The following is a 9,815-nucleotide window of genomic DNA, read 5'->3' on the forward strand; positions in this document are numbered from 1 at the left end:
CAGTAGATAATGGTACCATCATCATACATGTGTATATTGGCATTCATAACATTTTCACTGAGGTTATTAATATATATTGTATTGTAACAGTAAGTTTCTCAGACATGTAGTCATTAAGAAGTACACGTTGACATCTGTTATTTAAATAGCTACTGACCCAACCAATAGCAGCATCAGAGAGGCCAATGCAAGCCAACCGTGATAATAAGATAACATGATTGACTGTATTAAAGGCTTTTGTTAAATCAATAAATAACGCAGCACATGATTTACGATCATCTAAAGCACTAATTATATCATTAAGTACTTTCATAGTGGCGGTGGCAGTACTATGATTTTTTCTAAAGCCAGATTGAAAGACAGATAGAATATTATTATTAACCAGAAACTGTTTTAATTGCTCACTGATGATAGATTCCAAAATCTTAGCTATCACTGATAAGTTAGATATTGGACGGTAATTGTCCAAATTAGAAGGGTCACCACCTTTCAGCATTGGTAGAACCAGAGCAGATTTACAATCTTCAGGAACAATATTCTGTTCCAGAGATAAATTTAAAATACATGTCCAAGGGTCAGCAATGATTTCTGCTGCAAATTTTAAAAATATACCTTCAATCTCATCAGGCTCTGCAGATTTACGAGTATCCAATTTTTTCAGGGTCATTAAGACCTCATGACTCGTAATAGGCGTAAAATTGAATCTAGGACTATAATCTCCCATTGAGTAAGATACATTCAAAAGATTTTGATCAGAAGATCCATTGAATATAGATCCAGCTGACACAAAATGCTTGTTAAAGCAATTTACCATCTCAGCTCTATCTAATAATATATTATTATTATTATTATTATTATTATTATTATTATTATATACGTTATACATATGTTATTTTATTATGTACACAGATTAGAATGAAATCTTCCTCTTTCTTTTTCTTTACTTTCTTTTCTTCTACAAAATGTTAATGGGTGCTGGTTGATGTGTTAGAGCCCTGGAAAACGTACACTTCCTGCTCCTGGCCTGCCGTTCCAGGAGGAGATTACAGTGAGCTGAATAATTAACGAAAACAAGCTGGCAAACATCAAATATTGAAAAGGTAATGTTTATATGCTAACGATTAAGATGGCAAGCGAAGCACTTACTTGTCTAAAAGAGAGAGCTTGTCAGCCAAATGCATCTCCTCCTACCTACCTACCTGGAGTTTCAGAACACTAAGAAGAACCAGGAGTCCTCCTCCCACCCCTGTTTTAAGCATTGTTCTGATAAATAATTAAGTAGACTAAATTATTAATGAAGACTGAACAACCACAGCGGTGAGACATCCTTTCTTGACCTCTCTCAGGTCTTTTTTTTTTTCTATACCTTTGCAACAGGTTTTCAAATGATTGTCATGGAGAGAGTTATAGTTCAGCCCTCATTATGTTATTAAAAGGCACAATAACCCAAAGCACTAAAATCATAATCAGAACAGGTACTTTAATTACAGCAAGTCTGAAAATAAAGCCTTTTCAGTTAAACAAATCCCTCAAACTCGCTCAATGATGCAGCCAGTCGCCAATTAGACACTTTAGGACCCCCCCTCTCCAGTGCCATGTCTTATTCAGTTCCCTGGCGCTGTTTCCTTTCAGAGGTGTGGACCTGCATGCAAGAGGAACACTTTTGACCTCTGTGTTGAAAAATCTTGGAAGCAGATGGCCAATTCTCTCCAGACTACTGGTAATTCACTCCACTTGATGGGATTTACAGGGGGCTTTGCATATTCTGCACTCATCCCTGTCACTTTCAACTATCAAAGAATCAGAGTAAACAAGAGCTGGGGGGGTTCAGTGACGGAGGGATTTATGGTCACTGCACAGACATTCTCCCACAGGAGATGTAAGGTATAGCATGGGGTAAATACATCGGGATTTGACATTCATACACTACCACCATTACAATACTGTAATCTGTGAACAACTATAATTCTGATGAAAATGAAACTGAATTGCAAGGATTAAAACTGGTATTTTGGGAGGCATTCAGCAAGAGATGAATATTAATATTCTCAGCTTCAACTTGTTTTTGATATGGATGAATAAAATGGCAAAAAGACATGAGCTGATTTTTGGCCAAAGTCTGCAAGTGCACCTATTAAAGATAACACAGACTTCGCTCATTTATCTAAAGAGATACAAGCCAAAAATGACAGGCACAATGCCACCAATGGTTTGACTGCGATAATTACACAACGTTTTGAATACACGATCAACTGTGCTGGATGGATATACAAATTTACCAATTTGTTTGAAAAGAGTTGACTTTCCATGGTCATTTACATGTATAGAAACTAGTTAATAAAATGAATGGAGCACCAGCTTTTCCATGTAGATAAATTATTATCGTTACAAGACCTCAGCCACCGCATTGCTTATTTATTAAGATTTGGCTGCTTGGTTTAAAAATGCCCTAAAGCTACACTAATTAATATGTTTTATAAGAAAATATGAAATGGCTATGAGTATGTGAAAGGTTAGTTTGTGTTATCGTGTGACTCTAGTGTTTTAAAAGGACAAACAAACAAACTAACCGATAGGCCTATAACAATTCCAAATGTTGCTGTACAATTAATTGTCTCAGAAATAATTGACAATAGTCTCTTTCAGTAAAATTTTTAAAACAAGTTTATTTATTTATTACTTTTCCAAACAAAATAAAGTTTTGAATGAATTCCAGGATACGTCTTTTGGTTCTATCACTGTTATGTCACCCAGATAATATAGCAACACGGGTACACAGCCTGTGAAGTAAACCATGCCTCGTTATTATCATAAATACATTGAAATCTTTTCTTATATAAACATAAAATTGACAATAGTACAGTATTCTATAGTTTTCCCGACCTTAGATTATGTAAGCAAGTAATTGTGGTTAACTGCAATTATGTCAAAAAATTGCGATTGCGATTAGACAATTATATAATAATTGTTACAGGCCTACTAACCGATCGAAGCAGCGGTAGATTAGCAACTCCTGTGTTCTATGAGATGAAATTACTTTGGCTGTTAAAGGTCCAATGTGTGGGAATTTTTCCCATCTAGCGTTGAGATTATATATCGCAATCAACTCTCTCGCACCACGCAGTTCAAAGTACGTATTACAGCTATGGTAGCCTTCACGCTTCAAAAAGACGGTCTCTTGCTCTTTTCAATGTATTTAATATATTTAATTATTTTCTTTTTCTGGGCGAAGAAGAAGACTCCTGTTCCTGAAATTTGGATTTTGAATACGTGAGGTCCTCCATGTTTCCTTCTTCAAACTTGCCGGGGCCAGGAAGCTACGATACCCATTAGCAGCATTAGCAGCACCTGTGAGTTTATCATGTGACAGCAAAAACGCAAAAGGCGGAGTAGTATGTCCTGTATGTCCCTTACCAGCTAACGTATTTCAAGATGGTGCATGAATATGGAGCGTCTACCCCAGTTCATGCGAATGCAAATGTAAAACTTCAAGCCAAAAGGAATACTTGGAATTGATGGTGGAGGTAAATATTCATGAAAAAGGACAAGTTTGTGAATGGGCAACACAGATTTTGATAATGAACAACTAAACACGTTACACATTGGACCTTTTTTTTCAAATTTGATCCCAACTTTCTTCCATAATAATAGCGCGTATTTTTACCTGCATGAATTACTGAAAGGACGTAGCAAACAAAGACACAATGACTGACCATAATGTGCTGAATGGAAAACATTCATTTTGAAAAGCTTCCAGATGGAAGTTTAGATAAAACCAACGTTGTGTGCACATATTGCGCAATGACGAATTATCTTTCCACCAGAGCACAATAATCCTGAAGTACCATCTTCAGACAGAGCTAAACTTTGCTGATATTAGCAAAGATGCTAGCACTGACACAGGATCCAGCTACACTGGCAGAGTGCAGCAAGGACAAGTCTGTCAACCAAATGGCATCAAGTAAGCTAACCAATGCAATCGCTAATAAATAGCCGTTGACCGCAGGCCCATCAACATTGTTGAAGACATCTAGATAGCCTAAAGCAACACATTATACAAGACATCTTCGAGGGGAACTATTGTCACTTGTCATTGTATGGCATTGAGAAGGCAAAGAAAGCAGATGACACAAGCTACATGTATGTTACTGACTGGAGACCACTAGACATCAGTATGCAACCATAACTACCTCGGTGTAACGGCACACATGACACATCAATGACAAATGGCAACTGCACTTGCTCACTTTAGGTGTGTTAAAAACAGAGGAAAGGCATTTTGCTGAAGCATGCGCTAAAGTTGCAAAGGAGGGGATTCGGAGGCATGCTCTATTTAACGGCTATGCACTATTTTTCAAGATATTTGATAAAAGAATGGCAGTAAATCTGCAAAAATCTGTACATCATTTGAGAATGATAGTTGCCAAGGAAAATAATCATCCTGTAGAGCCTGCATCCTATTTTGTATCTAAATGTTCTCGAACTGTCTTCAACATTCTGAAACTACAACACAACTATGTTGAGGATGACTAATTTTCACTCCTGCTACCTAAAGAGAGGCAAAATTTGTCTGATGTTACTATTTTTACGTTACATAACAATAGTAGGGTAGGAATTTGGCGTAAACAGCATTACTGATCTTGAAACCTAGAGTTCACAGAATGAATGGAGATATTTCCCCAGTAATAGAACTTTTGCTCCACTGATTTGCTGTTCCAGTCAGGGACCGAGGGAAAATGACACAAAGTTGAAGTTATTTTAAAACTCTCAAAGATTCAGCGCTTTTTTTTTTTTAAGGTTATTTGTTGGGCTTTTCCGCCTTTAATCGATAGGACAGCTAGGTGAGAAAGGGGAGAAAGAGGGGGAAGACATGCAGGAAATCATCACAGGTCGGACTCGAAGCCTGGACCTCTGCGTCGAGGCATAAGCCTCTCAGTATATGTGCGCCTGCTCTACCCACTGAGCCAACCTGGACACAGATTCAGGGCTTTTGAGAAAACATATGGTGCTGGAGTCCCAGAAGCCACCTCCCCCCGCTCCGCCCGCTGCAGCAAGGAGTCCACCATTCAAACATGCCCACTAAAGTGGCTCTCTGTGACAGTGGGTTTGTCGGTACTTTAGCCAAGTGCCGGAAAGTTGTTGGACATTTCAAACACAGTCCTGCCAACACAGCAGAGAAGAAAGTTCAGCATACCTCTCATGGGCAAGCAGAAGAATCCCTAGTCCGGGATGAACCAATGCGCTGGAATTCAACTCTTGACATGATCAAGCGGGTACAACACAACAAAGACCTACTGGAAGCAAAGCTGGCACAGCAGAACCACAACTTAGCCATGCTTAGCTCAGTTGATTGTGACAGACTGTTAAAGAAAAGCAGTGGAAACACTGCTGGAGCCATGCAGGTAGGTTGATTTCCCTATCCTCTCCCATTTTATTTTCGTAGAAATCTAATTATTATAATAGTCCCTTTGTTGTTGTATTTTAGAAATAATGTTAGGCCTTTCCGCTAAATGGGTGTTATCTGAATGCAATGTGTTCATTCTGTTGGTCTTGTGAGTTTGTAGGTATGTGAGCTCCTGGGTGGTGATGTGTCCTGCTCTGTGGCGCTGCCGGCACTCTGCCCTCTCTTGCGTACGATGGAGGTCTCAGATGTTGACCCTGCCTATATAGTGCACTTCAAGGGTGCATTCCCCGAGGACCTCAACAGACGAAAGGAGAACACAAACCTGACATGGCTAAACAAGGGATTTACAGTATGTCAGAATTAATGCCACGTTTCCCCCCCATGCATTAAGTATTTCTTGTATCAAATTTTGACTTCTAAATCCTGAAAATTAGCATCATTTACTGGTCAATTCATGAATTTCCAACCATTTCCAGTCTACAGATAATTTGAACAACTCACCCTGCATGATATTTATGAGGGGCCGTCAGGGACATTATTCAGAATTACCTCTCACAAACACATGTGAAAAGCTCTTACATACACTACTGAAACACTCTCACATAAACAACTGGGAGATTATTCGCTCACACACACTACTGAAACCCTCTCACGCGCAATACTGAAACGCTCTTATAAAACACTACTGAAACGCTCTCATAAACACTACTGAAACCCTCTCACGCGCAATACTGAATCACTCTCATATACACAACTGAAACGGGAATTCACTTTCAATAGTGTATATGAGAATGTTTCAGTATAGTGCACAAATCTGTTTCAGTAGTGTTTATGAGAGCATTTCAGTACTGCGTGTGAGAGGATTTCAGTTGAACAGGAAGGCATTTCAGTTGAACAGGAAGGCAATTTTTCCCAGCCACCTTACTGTTACACCAAATTGCCTTCCTGTTCAACTGAATTGCCTTCCTGTTCAACTGAAACGCCTTCCTGTTTAACTGAAATGGCTTCCTGTTCAACTGAAACGCCTTCCTGTTCAACTGAAATCCTCTCACACGCAATACTGAAACGCTCTCATAAACGCTACTGAAATGCTCTCATAAACACTACTGAAACGCTCTGATAAACACTACTGAAATGCTCTCATAAACACTACTGAAATGCTCTCATAAACACTACTGAAACGCTCTCATAAACACTACTGAAATGCTCTCATAAACACTACTGAAACGCTCTCATAAACGCTACTGAAACCCTCTCATGCGCAATACTGAAACGCTCTCATAAACACTACTGAAACGCTCTCATAAACACTACTGAAACGCTCTCATAAACACTACTGAAATGCTCTCATAAACACTACTGAAATGCTCTCATAAACACTACTGAAACAGATTTGTGCACTATACTGAAACATTCTCATATACACTATTGAAAGTGAATTCCCGTTTCAGTTGTGTTTATGAGAGCGTTTCAGTTTTGCGTGTGAGAGCATTTCAGTAGCATTTATGAGAGCGTTTCAGTAGTGTTTATGAGAGAGTTTCAGTAGGGTTTATGAGAGCGTTTCAGTAGCATTTATAAGAGCGTTTCAGTATTGCGCGTGAGAGGGTTTCAGTAGTGTTTATGAGAGTGTTTCAGTAGCGTTTATAAGAGCGTTTCAGTAGTGTTTATAAGAGCGTTTCAGTAGTGTTTATGAGAGCGTTTCAGTAGCGTTTATGAGAGCATTTCAGTAGCGTTTATGAGAGCGTTTCAGTAGCGTTTATGAGTGTTTCAGTATTGCTCGTGAGCGTTTCAGTTGCGTTTATGAGAGCGTTTCAGTAGTGTTTATGAGAGCGTTTCAGTAGCGTTTATAAGAGCGTTTCAGTATTGCGCGTGAGAGGGTTTCAGTAGCGTTTATGAGAGTGTTTCAGTAGCGTTTATAAGAGCGTTTCAGTAGTGTTTATAAGAGCGTTTCAGTAGTGTTTATGAGAGCGTTTCAGTAGCGTTTATGAGTGTTTCAGTATTGCTCGTGAGCGTTTCAGTTGCGTTTATGAGAGCGTTTCAGTAGCGTTTATGAGAGCGTTTCAGTAGCGTTTATGAGAGCGTTTCAGTAGCGTTTATGAGAGCGTTTCAGTAGCGTTTATGAGAGCGTTTCAGTATTGCGCGAGAGGGTTTCAGTAGCGTTTATGAGAACGTTTCACTTGTATGTGTGAGAGCGTTTCAGTAGTGTGTGCGAGCAAATAATCTCCCAGTTCTTAATGTGAGAGTGTTTCAGTAGTGTATGTAAGAGCATTTCACATATGTTTGTGAGAGGTAATTCTGAATAATGTCCCTGACGGCCCCTCATACTTTTTCACACTCGTTTTCACACCGTGAAGTCTTACTTTGGCACTTCTTATGTGTAGATTACAGGTTCCCATACACAAACATACATACATCATTAATATGCTAAACATACGTCATGTAAAGAAATGGAAACAAATGGCCTTTTCTGTTACACTTTCAGTGATGCATGACTCATATATTTAAGAGTTTTCACAAGTCCTGCCTAGTGCAGCTTCACACATTGCATGTATCAATGTGTAAATGACACACTGGGTTAACCACAGGCATCTCGAGACCACATCTATCTCTGCACATACAATAGAACAAAGATTAACTTAGTGTCAAGATCATTTTGGGATCCTCTGTTCTGCCTCAGTTGAAGCCTTCAATGGCAGTTGTTCATGGCCATCCACAATTTGCAAACCAAAAAGAATGACAATCTTTGTCAAACGGAGTTTCTTTTCCACCCTCTCTGTTTAATTCCATGGAACAGAATCTCATTCAGCACTGGTTCAAAGGCAGCATTGCTGGAACTGGTACCCCATTCCCATTTTCATGACACTACTGCCTATAATTATTCGTGTCTTAGCACTGAGGTGACACTGAGCTCATCACCAAAAGTTTTTTTAGCCTGCCTTATTTCCCTGGGCTGAAAACTGTCACGCATTAGTGTTGTTGTTAAAGGGCATGATATGTAGGAAGGAGTGGATAATTAAGCCCTGTGCAATTACTGTCTGTTTTTTTTAATTATTATTATTGAAAGGGGTTTATCTTTTTCACGATGGACCACGTGTCACTTGTTCTGTCCTATTAATTCTAATTGATGCTGGGTGTGTGTGTGTGTGTGTGTGTGTGTGTGTGTGTGTGTGTGTGTGTGTGTGTGTGCTTTGTTGTTAGTACTGTATATGCACTTAAGCCTCCTCAAGGCTTGTTGGATAAAAGCCTCGAAATGCATATAAGAGTGTCAGGAAATGGGGTGGAGGGCAAGTGTGTATTTGGACAGGATGTGTGCCATTAACGACCAAATCATTACCCAACAGCAACACAAAATCATCCTCCAATATAATACAACGCATATGAGCACAGTTTATTCATGGAGAATCTTAATAAACATATGCTCAGCTCAAGCTTTTTTTTTTTTTTTTTAAGAACTGAAATACCAAGGATGTGTAAAATGATGTCAACAATCTTCCAAATGCCATAAATCATGATAATAATTAAAAGAAAAATCCCATTTGGTCTGGTTTGTGTTTTTATAAAGCATATCCTAATGAGCCTATTATCATAATCAAATTCATTTGAACAACTTTGATATCCAAATGAGATCTCTATCTTCTGACAGGGGATTTTGTATGTGGCAAGTAGTTTTTTGATCTCCTGCCGGCTACCTGTCACATAGAATCTTTCTATGATGTTTGTAATATATATCATGGAAATGTTTGCCCCTCTCTTATTTTATATTAACATCCAAGTATAGCCTACTGGTATTTAGGCTGCAAACGGCAATCATGAATCCATATTGATGTGTGGCTGGTTATGAGCTATAATATCAAAAGCCTACCGCTACTGCCCATGAGTGTGTGGAATCGGCTTGGAGCTATTTTAAGGGTTCAGACTTGGACAGGCGACAGGGGAAATATATGGCGGTACAGTCGGCTGATTTACACCGGGAGGCGAGGCGCTGCAGCCCGCTCCGCTCCTTTTATCGCTTTGGGCACCGTGGAGAGAAAACAAGTTTACAGCACAGTGGCCTATACAATAAGCGACTAAATTTAGGCTATATTTAAAGTAACACATGATGAAACTGTTGGGATGCCAAAATAAGCCAATTTAACGAGATTTATAATTTCTCAGTGTGATTTATTCCTGAATTTTGGGAATTCAAATCAGCCTATATATGCTCAAACTGAGCTGTAATCAGTATGAAATAGCCCGGGGTTGAATAGAACCATGTATGTTCAAGTTACACAGTGACCACATAAAGACTTAATGCGACTGAATCTGTATACACTAACAGTGTTTGTAGCCTATTTTTTTTTATTGTGGCGCACATCGCGTTATTCTGGCGACAACCTTCCCCAATCATTCACTGCTTCCCAGTTAAAAGGAC

The 9,815-nt window shown here is 39.1% G+C and overlaps 1 protein-coding gene across 3 annotated transcripts in view; it reads right to left on the reverse strand.

Moving 5' to 3' along the window:
- tmeff2a (transmembrane protein with EGF-like and two follistatin-like domains 2a) overlaps positions 1 to 9,815 on the reverse strand; it is a 135,142-nt gene that overhangs the window by 124,089 nt on the left and 1,238 nt on the right. The gene's annotated exons all lie outside the window — the stretch shown is intronic.

Source organism: Sander lucioperca, chromosome 8, assembly GCF_008315115.2.
Source record: "Sander lucioperca isolate FBNREF2018 chromosome 8, SLUC_FBN_1.2, whole genome shotgun sequence".
NCBI classification, from domain to species: Eukaryota; Metazoa; Chordata; class Actinopteri; order Perciformes; family Percidae; genus Sander; species Sander lucioperca.